Below are 16,160 nucleotides of genomic sequence, written 5' to 3' on the forward strand. Positions count from 1 at the left end.
TGAACCCAAGTCCCACAGTGGGTGAGTGCTGCAGCTGAGTTTCACACCCCGGCCCTCTGGCTCCAAAGCCCCCTGCTCTTGCCTTTAAGCCATGCCCAGCTCTGCCTGAGATCCTATTATGTGCCAAGAGTTGGACTCAGGATGAAGCCAAGTGCTGCCCACAGGAACTTACAATGCAAGTGAAAAACAAAAACAGGACTTACACACATGAAAGGTTATTAACCAAAACATTTCTTCTTTAAGTATGCCTTGTAGCTACAAGAACTGGAGATGGCCTCTGTCACTCCAAGCAAGATGAATCAGCTGGAGGGGGCTTGTGGGAGGCCAGGAAGCTGAGGGCAGAGTTTTGTAGGAACACCGAGGACTGAGGAAGTGGACTACAGCCCGGCTCGCACTGTCTTGGTCTGGTCCGAGTGCCACCCCTGCGTCCGCTGCCTCGAGCACCCTGCGTCCCTCAGTCCCTGCATCACTCTTAACGGTCCCAGAACAGAGTCTGATTAGGGGCAGGTGCCCAACCCCTGGCTGTCCCAGGATTGGTGGAGGAAGGGCCTGGCCCCTTTGGTTCCCACAGTGGGAAGGAGGAAGTTCACTAGAAGGAAATTAAGGAATTCTTAGGTCCACAGAATGGAAGCTTTGTGGCTGCAAAATGGCAAAATCCCCTACAGTGCACACATGTGCCTATATGGCCAGTATATGGAACAATAGTGAGGAGCTCCTGACCTTGAAAATAACTTTGCCTTTGCTGTGGAGTAGCTAATAAACCATTACAGAAGATGAGTCTGCAAGCCCCCAAACACTGGTGAAAGAGTGGCTACAGCAAAGCTCTCATGCCACACGCTAACAGAGAAGCTACAGCACAGGCAAGCCTCAACTCACCACCACACAAGCTGCCACTCTCTCCCGAGCACAACTTCCTTGGAAGTAAGACCATGCTAACATTGGGGGTGATCTCCGAGGATCCTGGAAAAGAGCCAGAGGCTCAGTTGGAAGGAATTTGGAAAGAATATCCACCTGTGACACAGAGGCCTAGAACCTGGCAGACATGAGGATTCCAATTCTCTCTGTGGGCAGGGGCACATCACCAGACCTCACACAGCACAATTGGGATAAAATACATGCCTAGCCTCTCCTGCCTCGGCTCCAGTCCCAGTTCACAGGACTGACTGCTGAGAAGTAGATAACGAGGGACCTCGTGGTTTGTGGAAGAGAGCTGACTCTTTCTCCCTGGACTGAGCAAAGAGGGCTGTATCTTCCCCCTCTCCCCAGTGCTGGCACGCTAATATTACTGGCCCAACCAGGGGGCATGTTTGTGAAAGTGTGGAAATGCTTGACTCCTCTCATATAAGCATTTCTGGGTAGAACACAGCCACAGAACAGGGATGGAAGGCAAGTGCTTCATATCCATGTATCACTTAGCTATTGCTGTGTAACATACCACTCCAAAGCTCGATGGCTTAAAAGAACAATAATCTCTTATTCTTCCTGAGTCTGTGTGTGGGCTGGGGTCCAGCCATAGGTTGTGCTTGACTGGAGCACCTCAGCTGAGTCAGCTTTGTTCCACATGTCTCTGTCTCACATCTTCCTCCTAGGACCAGCTGGCTTTGCCCTTCTCTTAAGAGACAACAGAAACACACAAGAGAGCAAGCAGGCACAAAGGGCCTCTTGAGGCTTAGGCTCAGAACCGGCACATCATCACTTCAGCCTCATTCGGTTGGCCAACAGAGATCTCATGCCCTGCCTGGAGTCAGAATGAGAGGACACTGCAGTTACTTGGCAAAGAGTGTGGATACAGAGAGAGGCAGCAAACAGGGCTATGAGTGCAATCTACCACCTGAGGGCGAGTGGAGCTAAAGGACAGAGACACAGGAAGTGACCTTGATCTAAGGGGGCTGCAAGGGCAAAGCACATGCCAAGGAGCCGGGAGGAGAGCCACACGGGGCAAGTCCCAGGCAGGGAACAGAGATGAGGGAGGCAAGAGGCCACCGAGCTGGCTGGCTGAAAGTGGCCTGAAGCAAGCTGGGACTGAGCACGGACCCAACCACCTTTTCCTTGTGCCCAGAAAGGGCCTGTGACAGGTGCCCAGGTCCATAAAGGACCCCACCAGGGCAGACCTGTCCCATACGTCCAGGGCAATTTTAGATTTATCTGTTTTTATTTAAAACCATGTTTCCTGAACCTTATCCATTTACATTCCAATTTTATCATTTTTTCCATATGTGTTGCCACTTGTACTAATATTTACTTGATATTTCTATTTAATCAACTCATTTTTAATGTAAAGATTTAATTTAGCAACAATATCCATGAAATCATGAACCTATGTGCTAGTTGTATTTTTATCTAATACCACAGTAAAATAAACATATAACCTCTAAGGTAAAAAAATTATTCATATTGTGGAATAAAGAAAACAAATCATTGTATAATACATTTACAAACTTCGAAAACAGTCAAAACCTAATGAGATCCTTATATAGCCAAGGTAAAGTTCAGAACAGTCATCTCCACGAGAGGCACGCGATTCAGGAGAGTGGACACCTGAGGTGGGAGTGGGGGAATGAAAATGGGGTGAGCACACAAGAGCTTCTAGAACAGCAGTGTACTCTCTCATAAGCATATATTAGAAGTGATGCTTTTAGATATTCAATGTTTAAAAAGAAAGAGCAAAAGAAAGAAAGGAACCATTATTATTGAAATATTAGTAATTAAGCAAAAACCAAAACAAGGACAAAAACTGCCTACTGGTAATGCACCCAAAACCATCTCTCTTGCTGTGCTTTGAAAGGCCCCATGTGAAGGTCAGACCTACCTGTGCAGGCACTCATCCAGTTGCAGAGTGACTCTTGGGGAACTGCTGCGTTTTCTGTGCTGAGGCTTCCTGTGCTGGGCAGAGTGGACACAGCAGAAATGGGGCACACACACAGCTGGCCTCAGACAGTGGGGAGCAGGTAGTGCAGCGTCGAAGATGCAGCATCGAGGCACCAGGCAAAACCTGTGGGCAGCCCTTGGGAACCACATCAGCTGCTGGGTTTCCAAAGGAGACCATTTGTTCCCCAGATCTGTCTCCTGTCTCTGGAGGGATTGAACGTCCCCGGGCAGGTGCTGACATTCCATGGGAAAACACCTGCAGTTGGCATCACCCTGATTACTAGGCTGGGCATATTTCTTTCTGGGGCTCGGCTTCCCCTGATTGGACCTCTCATGGTCAGTACTGTACTTAATAGAGCTGCAGTCAGGGACTTGTCACAAGAACCGCACGTGAGGTTCTCAGCATTCTGCCAGCTCTGGCAGCTCCTCTTAGAAACCCACTCCTTAGTGGACAGTGAGCCTAAGAATGAGCCAGAGCCATAGATGTTTGTGTTTGATGGCCTTTAGTTCTTTTTTTTCTTTTTTCTGGCCATGTGACTTGTGAGATCTTAGTTCCCTGGCCAGGGACTGAACCTGGGACCTCGGCAGTAACAGCGCAGCGTCCTAACCACTGGACCGCCAGGGAGTTCCCCTGATGGCCTTAAGTTCTGATGGGACTTGGGAGGCTCTTGTAGCTCCCAGGGTTGCTGAGAAGGAAGCTTGGCCCAAAGGATCCTTTCTTTTCCAGAGAAATGAGTCTCTCCAAATATGCGAGGGTTTGGGAGGCATGTGTGTGCTTGTGTACATGTTTCACCTGAAATGTTTTATCCAGAGCAATTTAGACTAATTTAAGGCTCTGACAGTCAGTGGGCACACACTGATATTAATATTTACAAAAGAATGAATACATGAGTGGAAGCTTGTATTACCTTCAACCCCACAGGTACCCATCTCCTACTCTAAGACCAAAGCATAAGTGATGCCCTGGAATCAGACAGACCTGGACTCTATTCTTTTTTTTTTTTTTTTTAAGAAGGCTCTTTTTTTTTTTTAATTTATTTAATTTATTTATTTTTGGCTGCGTTGGGTCTTCGTTGCTGCGCACAGGCTTTCTCTAGTTGTGGAGAGCAGAGGCTACTCTTCGTTGTGGTGCACGGGCTTCTCATTGCGGTGGCTTCTCTTGTTGTGGAACACGGGCTCTAGGTGCACGGGCATCAGTAGTTGTGGCACACGGGCTCAGTAGTTGTGGCTCGTGGGCTCTAGAGCGCAGGCTTAGTAGTTGTGGCGCGCGGGCTTAGTTGCTCCACAGCATGTGGGATCTTCCTGGACCAGGGCTCGAACCCATGTCCCCTGCATTGGCAGGCGGATTCTTAACCACTGCACCACCAGGGAAGCCCTGGACTCTATTCTTTACTAGCTTGGGGCCTTGGGAAAGTTTCTAAGCCTTTTCTGAGCCTCAGTATTCCAATATGGAAAATGGGGTGATGGTAATTGTACTCACCTCATAGAGTTATTGTGAGGATCTCTGTCTGTCTTTTAATAGTTGTGTGTTTACATCATTTACACTTAATGTAACTATTTATGTTATTGGGTTTAAATCTTCCATCTTGCTTGTTGTTTTCCTTTTGTTCCATTTGGCCTTTATTTTGCTTTTTCCTATTCTTTCTGTCTCCTTTTAACTTAAGTATTTTTTCAATTCCATTTTTCTCCACTATTGGCTTATCATTTACACTTCTTTAAAAACTTTTTGTTTAATGTTTTCCTTAAATCTTACGTATACATTTTTAATTAATCGCAGTCCAACCCTCAAGTGAAACTATACCATTTCATTTGTAATGTAAGAACCTTACAACAGTATGCTCCCAATTTCTCTCTCCTGTATTTTATACCATTGTTGTCATACATTTTGCTTTCATATATGTTATAAACTCTCAATAAATTGCTACTATTTTTACTTTAGGCAGTCAACTATCTTCTAAGCGACTAAGAAAAAATGTCTTCTACATTTACCTTCATCTTAAACTTTTCCAGTGATCTTTATTTCTTAGTGTAGATACAAGTTTCTGTTTGGTACCACTGAGGTTCTCTCTGACACCAAATATGTAGTATTCTTCCACACCAATTCTCTAACACCAACTGGTGACCAACAATTGAATTCAATTCTGACAGTATTAGCACAGACTCCACAGGTTAAGGGCTCAGTCCCACAAGACTGTCCTCACTTCAGATGCCAACTGCAAATGGTGTGCCCAAGAGACCCACACTTCTGCCCAGTTGAGTACAAATTTGTAGGTTCCCATGACCTCCCTCAGATTCAATAATTTGCTAGAACAGCTCACAGAACTCAGGAAAACACTTTACTTATGTTTGCCAATTTATTATAAAGGATACAACTCAGGAAGAGCCAAATGGAAGAGATGCACAGGGTGAGTATGGGGGGAGGGGTGCCGAGATTTCATGCCCTCTCTGGGTGCACCACCCTCCCAGCACCTCAAAGTGTTCATCAACCAACAAACTCCCTGAATCTTGTTGTTCAAGAGTTTCACAGAGATCAATCTCTAGCCCCTCTTCCCTTCCTTTGAGGTCAGCAGGTGGGGCTGAAAGTTCCAACCATCTAACCACTTGCTATTTCTGGTGACCAGCCCCATAACTGAGAATCCCCATCCTAAGTCACCTCTTTAGCATAAACTCAGGTGTGATCAGAAGAGGCTTCTCATGAATAACAAAAGACACTCCCATCACTCAGGAAATTCCAAGGGTTTTAGGAGCTCTGTTCGAGAAACTGGGGACAAAAACCAAATACACTTTTTATTATATCACAGTGCTGTTAGCCTGAAACAATGAAACAGTCAGTTACTTTACCAGCAAAATAGATTTATGTGGGAGCAACAGAGAATTATAATTTGGTACATGCAACTGTGGCAAACCACTTGAAAGTCCAGTAAAGCAAAAGAGGGAAAAGTTTTTACAGAGGAGCAGAGGAAGTTGGGAGGGGCTGTTATATACAAAAAGTCTATTGAGGAAACTGGGAGTTCTGAGTATAGTGGCTTTTCATTGGCTAATTTATGACAGTCTCTCATTGGCTGAGCTGTTGCCAGACAAGGAGAAAATCTTCCTTACTCCTGCTGTCCGTAGTAAAGCAGTGTCAGTTCCTGAGGGAGATACAAGGTACCTCTCTCCCTGTTGGGATCTATATTGATGTAGAGTGGTACATGTGGGAGAGCTCCACCTTCTGGTCTCCAGACGCCATTTTACTGAGGTTTCCCGTTATTAATTTTCACAGTGCTACATTCCTTCTGCCTAAAGAACTTCCTTCAGTGTTTCTTGTAATGAAGGTCTGCTGGTAATAAATTCTCTCAGCGTTTGTCTGAAAAAGTCTTTATTTAGCTTTTATTTTTGAAAGTTTTTTTTTTTTTTTTTTTGTGGTATGCGGGCCTCCCCCTGCTGTGGCCTCTCCCGTTGCGGAGCACAGGCTCCGGTGAAAGATTTTTAATTGGGTATTAAAAAGCTCGTTCTGTTGATAGTTTTGTGTCTTGATAATGGGTTCTTTCTTTGGCATTTTTATGTCTCACAGCTTTTTAAATGAATGCTGAGTACCTTGTGTAGGACAGTGGAGCCTGAGGAAAGCAGTAAGTATGACTGGAAACGGGCAATCTTGCTGTGCTCCGTCATGAGTGTGGGCAGCTGAGGCAACCCAGCCAGGAGGCAACCCAGCCAGGAGTCAGTCTGGGTTGCCATAGTTTCTGTCTGTGTAACTCCAGGTCCAAATTCCTTAGCATTACCTTGTGCTTAGGGTGGGGACTGGGTTCTTGAAATTCTGGCTTCGCCCTCAGTTTTTGGGCTTCCCTGTGCACCCACTCCTCAGAGCTCTCTCCACAGTCTTGATCCTCCCCATCAGTCTGCTGTTGCTTGTTACTCAATATTTCCTATGTCCCTGGGCCTCAAAGGTAGGGCCTTCTCAGTGGTCCTTCCCCTCTTCCGTGTGGCAGCTTAGGGGCTTTGTTCCATAGGGGACTAGGCAAGAAGGGTCTGGATGGTGTTTTGTGCCTTTCCTGCAAGGGTGACCAATCTTATCCTCCAAGCATGCACCACCAAGGGTGGCTTTCTCTTACACAGAATTTCCAAATGTTGATGCTATTATATAATATCAAAAGTCAAATTCTTTAATATCACCACTGATATCATCAGAAAAGTCTTTAAATATTGCGAGAAGTTGACAAGCTCATGGTGGTGGATACAAGTTTTCTGCAAATTTCAATGTTCAACTTGAAACCCTGAATTTTATCTATGGCAGCTCATAAGTGCCAGTTGTTTTCCTTGAAGTGATAGGCTCATTTGGTTCATTTTTGAGAAAATGTCTGTCAAATACCTAAGTCTGAATAACCATAGTTTTATGCATCAGGCCTTTCTTTCAAGTGAAAATGGTGTTCCATGAAAAATAGCAGCTAGTTCAGCTCACAACTCAAACACTGCCCTGTGCTTTACCTGGAGACAGCTGGCATACCTGGTCTGGGCAGAATTGCTCTGTGTACTCCACATTCGTCACATAGAATCTAAAGGAGATGAGTACGCAATGGCTGAAATTAGGAACAATAATCTTTACTACTTCACTAGAGACTTTCTCTGAGTTAGTGGTATGAAGAATACAATGACTACTGGAACAGTTAGATGCTACTGACTTGATGAGTGCCAAGGCACCAGCAGTTTTACTCACCATTGCTTTTGCACTATCAGTACAAATATCAAAAGAGTTTAAAATATAAATAGTGCTAATTTCGGCAGCACATGTACTAAAATTGGAATGATTTGGGACTGACATATACACACTACTGCATATAAAATAGGTAACTAATAAGAACATGCTGTATAGCACAGGGAACTCTACTCAATACTCTGTAATGGCCTATGTGGGAAAAAAGAGTGGATATATGTATATGTATAACTGATTCACTTTGCTGTACACTTGAAACTAACACAACATTGTAAATTAACTATAATCCAATAAAATTTTTTAAAATTATAATAAAAAAGGTAAATAACATCTTAGTATCATTGTAAATGATGTAAATTATAAAATACTTTTTCTTTTTTTTTTTGCAGTACGCGGGCCTCTCACCGCTGCGGCCTCTCCCGCTGCGGAGCGCAGGCTCCGCACCGGGGCACGAACCCGTGTTCCCTGCATCGACAGGCGGACTCTCAACCACTGCGCCACCAGGGAAGCCCTATAAAATACTTTTTATTCTGTAACCCCTTAAATGGTCTCAGGGACCCCCAGATGTCTACAGAGCACACTTTAGAAATCATTTTAATAGAGCTTGGCATAGTGCCTGGCACAGAGTAGGAATTCAACAAATAATTGTTGAATAAACAAACTAATAAATAATTTTTATTTATTTTCTTTTTCAAAATAAACACAGGTTTCTTCCTTTCTTTTTATAGGAAAAGAGGCCACTTCTCTAAAGAACAATAAATCTTTGATTCAAAATGCTATTCCCAGTTGGATGCAGCCCAGGTGATGGCATGGACTGAATTTGTATGTCTGGAAATCTTTCCCCAGGCCCTTTTCTTGTTAATGTATCCTACGGCTCCTGCCTGCCTCCTGCCTCCAGCTGGTGTGCGAACATGGCCCAGGCCTCGGTATTGTTATAATTCCTGTCCCGTGGAGGATCAGAGGACAATAACTGGGAAACAGAGGTGGGTTCCCACCCCTGGCTGAACGTCAGAATCACCTAGGGATCTTTTTATCTTACGGAACATTTCAAACCAATAAAAAAGTAGAACAGCATAATGAACTCTACATTTCCATCGCCCAGCTTCAACAATGATCAACTCATAGACAATTTTATTTCATCTGTACCCCAGTCTACTACCTCCCCACCTAGCTGTTTTGAAGCAAATCCCCTACGTTATATCTACCTATAAATATTTTAGCACATATCTCTAAAAGTATTTACTTTTTATAAAATAGAACCAGAGTATCATTATCACATCTAAGAATAAACAGTTAAAATTCCCCTGTTAAAAACTGTGGTAAGGGGACTTCCCTAGTGGTGCAGTTGTTAAGACTCCGCCCTTCCACTGCAGGGGGCATGGGTTCCATCCCTGGCAGGGGAAGTTCCACATGTTGCATGGTGCTGCCAAAAAGAAAAAAGAAAAAAAATTGTGGTAAGAACATTTCACATGAGCCCAACCCCCTTAACTGATTTTTAGGTGCGCAATACAGTATTGTTAACTATAAGCACAAGGTTGTGCAGCTCCCTAGAACTTAGTCATTTGCATAATTGAAACTTTATACCTGCTGAATAGCAACTCCACATTTCCTCCTCCTCCCAGCTCCCGGAAACGACCATTCTACTCTCTGCTTCTATGTGTTCAACTAGTACTTTAGATTCCTCATGTAAGTGGAATCGTGCAGTATTTGTTCTTCTGTGACTCGCTTACTTCACTTAGTGTAACGTCCTCAGTGTGTTCACCCAGCTGTCACATGCGGCAGGATTTCCTTTTTTTTTTTTTTTTTTGCGATACGCGGGCCTCTCTCTGTTGTGGCTTCTCTCGTTGCGGAGCACAGGCTCCGGACGCGCAGGCTCAGCGGCCATAGCTCACGGGCCCAGCCGCTCCGCGGCATGTGGGATCCTCCCGGACCGGGGCACAAACCCGCGTCCCCTGCATCGGCAGGCGGACTCTCAACCACTGCGCCACCAGGGAAGTCCAGGATTTCCTTTCTTAAAGCTGAATATTTCATTGTGTGTTTGTACTGTATTTTCTTTTTTCCCTTCATCTATCAGTGGTTGTTTACACATGTTGGCGATTGTGAAAAATGCTGCAATGTACATGGGAGTGCAGGTATCTCTTTGAGATTCCAATATCAATTATTTTGTGTAAATATCCAGAAGTGAGATAGCTGCATCATATGGTAGTTCTATTTTTAATTTTTTGAGGAACCTTCCGCAATGGCTGCACAAGTGTACCTTTCTACCAACAGTCTGCAAGGGTTCCAATTTCTCCACATCCTCGTCAACACTTGTTATCTTTTGTTTTTTGATAATAGCTATTCTAACAGGTGTAAGGTGGTATCTCATTATGGTTTTGATTTGCATTTCCCTGATGATAAGTGATGTTGAGCATCGTTTCATATATCTGTTGGACATTAGTAATTCCTTTATATCCAATATCCAGTGAAGGTTCAAATTTTGTAGAACTTAAAAAAATAAGATGAAATCACCTGGGCCTTGCTCCAGACCTGCTGAATCATGATCTCTATATTTCAGCAAGTGCCTCAGTGGTTTTTCCACGACCTGGCTTGGATAATCTTGCCATGTCCAGCAGTCTCAGTTGGACACATCACCAGTGATGGGGAACTTCCATTCGAAGGCAGCCATCACTGTGGGAAATGCGTTCCTTTAAAACTTTTTGCTCTTCTTAGTGGAAGCAAAATGTGAATGTATTTACCTTTGAAATAAATAATTAAAGCATTGCCGGTAAGGCTGAAGTGTCATCGGACCACAACCCCTAATGCTGGTCCCAGCCTCCACCACCCAAGAGCTATCACAGTTTGGTGAGTATCATTCCATATTATTGTCTATGTTTTCAACATTGTTTCTCAAGCTGTACCCCAAATTTGTTTTCCCGGAGCTCCCAAGCTTTTGAAATCTGTTTTCTTTACTCCTTAATTGCCTTGACAAAATGTAAAGTTGGCCCTTGTGACCTCACAAGGTTTTCCTTCTGCAGCCTGGTGTCCCCTCTTTGCCTGGCCTTGACAAGGTCATGGACTTGTCGAGGTTCAGTCCTGGCTCTCTGTGCCCTGGAATCTTGCACAGGGCTGGATTTCTCCCCAGGGCTCCTGGTTCCCCAGTCCACGGGCATGTAAAGAGGAGGAGTTACAGGTAGAGATGAAGCAAATTTGGCCATAAGTTGATAATAGTTGAGGTTGGGGGATGGGCATGTGGAGGGGGTATTATACTGTTTCATCTATTCTTATATATGTTTATATTTTCCATAATAAGAAAGTGGGAGGTAAAACAACAATGAAATACCACTACACACCTATTAAAATGGCCATAATCCAGAACACTGACGACACCAAATGCTGACGAGGATATGGAGCAACAGGAATTCTCATACATTGCTGATGGGAAAGCAAAATGGTACAGCCACTTTGGAAGACAGTTTGGCAGTTTCTCACAAACCTAAACATACTCTTACCATACAATCCAACAATCATGTTCCTTGATATTTACACAAAAGGAGTTGAAAACTTATGTCTACACAAAAACCTGCACATAGATGTTCATAGCAGCTTTATTCATAATTGCCAAAACTTGGAAGCAACCAAGATGTCCTTCAGTAGGTGAATGGATAAATAAATTGTGTTAGATCCAGACAATGGAATATTATTCAACACTAAAAAGAAACAAGCTCTCAAGCCATGAAAAGACTTGGAGAAAACTTAAATGCATGTTACTACATGAAAGAAACCAGTTTGGAAAGGCTATATGATGTATGTTTCCTACTACATGACATTCTGGAAAAGGCAAAATTATGGAAACAGTAAAAAGATCTGTGGTTGTCAGGGGTTTTGAGGGGCAGGGTGAGGGAAAACAGGCTGAGCTCAGGACTTTTAGAGGCAGTGAAAATACTCTTTATGATACCCTAATAAAGGATACATGTCATTATACCCATATAATGTACAACACCAAGAGTGAACTGTTATGTTAAACTATGTACTATGGCGATTATGATGTGTCAGTGTAGGTTCATCAATTGTAAATAATGCATCACTCTGATGGGGGATGTTGATAATCGGGGAGGCTATGCCTATGTAGAGGCAGGGTATATACTGGGAAATCTCTGTGCCTTCCCTTAAATTTATCTGTAAACCTAAAATTGCTCTAAAATATTGTTTTAAAAAAATTTTGAGGGGCGGGGAATGGGGAGAGACTCAATGGAGTGCGTGGTATTGGTCTAGCCCTGTGCCATGTCATAGTGTGGGAGATACAGTACACATAGAGCAAGGGCTCTCTGCCCTTAAGAAAATTCCCTTTGCTTTAAAAAAACAAGCCAGGAGCTTTCAGATTAAGCAGGCCTTAGGCTTCTGCCTGTAACTAGGCTTAGAAAGAGAGCCTGGCTTCACCCAAGTCACACAGCCTCAGCCTCCTTCCCAGGTTATTACCAGTATAGTCAAATCATCAGTGGGGCAACTACTCAGCACTACCTCGGGGTTTAATGGGCTCCATCACCAAATGCTGTCATTGATGCATCAGTCTTCCTCCTGAGAAACTGATTATTATTTTTTTTCCATTACTTGATAACAATCATACCAAGAAAAAAATTTCTAACCTCAACTATAGAAACATACGAACACTGTGTTTTGTAGAGAAAGCAAATTTCACCCGATGAATTATACTTCCTTGCACAGATCTATAAGTGGCGCCCTCATATTTTTCTGATTTGTCTTTCTTATTCTTGTTTTACTTTCTCCTCAACGATACAAGTGGCCAAGCGGTACCTTTGCTCATTATTTACATGCAAACCAGGACTCCAGGGTTATAGTCATGTATTCTCTGTAGGAAATGAGGTCAATGTTCTCTTTTGCCAGCTGCATATATTATTGACCTAGTGGACCTCCCAGCCCTAAGGGCTTCATGGTCTGCCCTCCCTGTAAATGTACTCCGGGCATTGTAGCAACATATACCATATATCATCATAATGTAAAAACAACCTCAGAGACTGAAGAATTACTTTCCCTGGCTTCCCTCTAATTCCTCCTGAATATGTGGGCCTGGAGCTCAGCACAATCAGAGCCCGGGAGGATCAGTGAGAGGCAGAGGCAAGGCAGAAGGAATCCCATTTTACAGACGGCAAAACTAAGCGTCTAAAACTGGGATAACCTCATCCAGAGAGGTGAACAAACTGCCTCCCTAGACATTTTTATAATCCACACATTTTTTTCTTTTTAAAATTTACAAGTAGTAAATGATGTGCAGCCTACAGTGCTCTTTCATTGTGGTTCCCAAGTGAAAATCATTTTCTTTCTTTTTTCAAGTACATGATCACAAGAGAAAAATCAGAAAATACAGCAAAGCAGAAAGAACTTAAAGAAATCCATAATTCCATGCACTCAGGGAAGAGACACTTATCTTGTCTATATAGGTCCTTCAATATCCCTTTATTTCATTCATTCATTCATTTTACATAGGTGTTTTGAGCTACTAAAATGTGCCAGGTGCTATGCAGGTGTTCGATACAAAGTCATCAAAATATGGTTCCTGCCCTAAAAGAGATCAACCTAGTGGAGACAGAAGTAAACAAGCAGTTACACTCAAAGCTTTTCTGTATACACAGGTATCCATGTACACAGAACTATTCTGTACAAAAAACAGAATCACATCATAAATGCTATTAACCTGATTTTTGGCCTAATATATCAGGAAAAAATTCATTGTCAATAGGCATTTCATGAAAACAAAAATAAACTCTAAAACTAAACCTAGCAAGAATTGTGCAAAACCTACATGGAGAAAACCAAGTAATTTTTACTGAAGATTATTAAAATAAGAACTTCTAAAAATCAATATATAAATCATATGCAATGAGTCAATGCTGTCAGACTATGATTCTCTATGTATCTGATGCAATCCCAAACAAAATCCACATAGATTTTGTTATAAACTTGTTAACATTCTCGAATTCATCTAGAAGTGTAAATGCCAAAAATAAAAAATTTGTATAAAGAGCAATTGGTAGTACTTTGCCTGCAAATACCAATATATGATTTAAGACATCAACAGTCAAACAACACAGTATTGACATAAGACTATAAGAGATCAGTGGAATAGGACAGAAATTCTAGAAACAACTCTTAAATAAAATTTAGTTTTAATTTGGCGTTTCAAATTAAAGAGGAAATAATAATGGAGTATGTGATAAACACTATTGGAATAATTACCTATTGTTTTGAAAAAGAATCTTATACTTAACTCAAAATATTCAATAACCCAAAACTAATGTAAGATGATTTAAAGATTCAAAACAATAAAAAGTATTATAAACATAATAGAAGAAAATATGATTTAAAAATTTAATACTTTTTAGGTTTGAAAACATTCTTAGGCAAATCTAGTAGACATAAAGACAAAATTTGATTTACCTGTGCATTAAGCTTCTCTCCAGCAAAAGATACTACAAAGTTTAACAAGAAGCCTCAGAATTAAAATATTTTCAATATTTTTAACAGATTAAAAATTAATATGCAGCATATATAAGAATCTCCTAGAAATAATCAGTAAAACACAAAATACTTATTATAAAAGCGAACAAAGAACATGAAGGGGCAATTCAAAGAAGAAGAAATATAAATAGCCAATACATATATGAAAAATTTTTAAACCTCTCTAATGCTCAGGGAAATGCAAATTTAAATAGATATTATATTTCACTTATTAGATTGATGAAAATTAAATATTTTAGCCTCTAGTTTTAGAAAGTGTGAGGAAAAATAGATGCTTTTAAACTGCTTGTTGGGAATGTGAATCAGCATAGCTTTAGTGAGCATAATTTAGGAATATTATTAAAAGATTTTAAATGTGCAAACTCTTTGACACTGCAATTCTTCTAGAAATAAATCTTATAGAAATGCTTTCTATTAAATGAGCCAAGCTTTGCTTGGAACAGTTCACTTTGCTAAATATCCTTTAGTAGGGAACTGATGGACCTATAAACTGTATCAGTCAGCTATAGCTGCTTAACAAATCACCTCCAAAACTCAGTTACTTGAAACAACAATCACTATTCTCACTCTTGTGTCTGTGGGTTGGCTGGAAATTGACTGACCTGGGCTAGGCAGTACTAGATGGCTCTGCTTTAAGATTCAGGGCCAGGGATTTCCCTCGTAGTTCAGTGGTTAAGACTTGGCACTTTCACTTCTGGGCCCATGTTCAATCTCTGGTCAGGGAACTAAGATCCCACATGCTGTGTGGCAGGGAAAAAAGAAAAGATTCAGGGCCAGATAGACTGGGCTCTTAACTGTAGGTTAACTTGATCCACGAGTTTTATTTTGGTTCTTTGAAAAGATCAGTAAAATTGATAAACATATAGCTATTCTGATCAACATAAAAAGAGGGAAATGGACAAATTCCTTGAAAAATACAACTTGCCAAAATTAACACAAGATGTAACAAAATCTGAACAGTCCTGTACATCTATTAATGAAATTGAGTTGGTAGTTTAAACCCGTCAACAGTGAAAACTCCAGGCCCATATGGCTTCACTGGTGAATTCTATTATACTTTCAAGGAAGAAATAGCATGAATCTTACACAAACCTTTTCAAAAAATATAGAAAGATCAGCCCTGAACCAAGATGGCAGAGTAGAAGGATGTGCTCTCACTCCCTCTTGTGAGAACACCAGAATCACAACTAGCAGCTGGACAGTCATCGACAGGAAGACACTGGAACTCACCAAAAAAGATATCACACATCCAAAGACAAAGGAGAAGCCACAATGAGATGGTAGGAGGGGTGCAATCACAGTAAAATCAAATCCCATAACTGCTGGGTGGGTGACTCACAGACGGGAGAACACTTATACCACAGAAGTCCACCCACTGGAGGGAAGGTTCTGAGCCCCACATCAGGCTTCCAAACCTGGGGAGGAGGAATTCGTAGAAAATCAGATTTGAAGCCTAGTGGGATTTGATTGCAGGACTTTGAAAGGACTAGGGGAAACAGAGACTACACTCTTGGAGGGCACACACAAAGTAGTGTGCACATCAGGACCCAGGGGAAGGAGCAGTGAGCCCAGGGGAGACTGAATCAGACCTACCTGCTAGTGTTGGAGGGTCTCCTGCAGAGGCGGGGGGTGTGTGGCTCACCGTGAGGACAAGGACACTGGCGGCAGAGGTTCTGGGAAGTGTTCCTTTGTGTGAGCCCTCCCAGAGTCTGCCATTAGCCCCACCAAAGAGCCCAGGTAGGCTCCAGTGTTGGGTTGCCTCAGGCCAAACAACCAACAGGGAGGGAAACCAGCCTCACCCATCAGCAGTCAAGCAGATTAAAGTTTTACTGAGCTCTGCTCACCACAGCAACAGCCAGCTCTACCCACCACCAGTCCCTCCCATCAGGAAACTTGCATAAGCCTCTTAGATAGCCTCATCCACCAGAAGGCAGAGAGCAGAAGCAAGAAGAACTACAATCTTGCAGCCTGTGGAACAAAAGCCACATTCACAGAAAGACAGACAAGAGGAAAAGGCAGAGGGCTATGTACCAGATGAAGGAACAAGATAAAACCCCAGAAAAACAACTAAATGAAGTGGAGATAG

General features: G+C 42.3%; 1 non-coding gene across 1 annotated transcript; it reads right to left on the bottom strand.

Moving 5' to 3' along the window:
• Positions 1 to 3,420: 3,420 nt before the first annotated feature.
• TRNAN-GUU (transfer RNA asparagine (anticodon GUU)) lies at positions 3,421 to 3,493 on the bottom strand. Its single transcript has one exon. It is a non-coding gene; the product is annotated as a tRNA-Asn (tRNA).
• Between the last annotated feature and the right edge of the window lie 12,667 nt (positions 3,494 to 16,160).

This window comes from Physeter macrocephalus, chromosome 17 (genome assembly GCF_002837175.3).
Source record: "Physeter macrocephalus isolate SW-GA chromosome 17, ASM283717v5, whole genome shotgun sequence".
In the NCBI taxonomy this organism is placed as follows: domain Eukaryota; kingdom Metazoa; phylum Chordata; class Mammalia; order Artiodactyla; family Physeteridae; genus Physeter; species Physeter macrocephalus.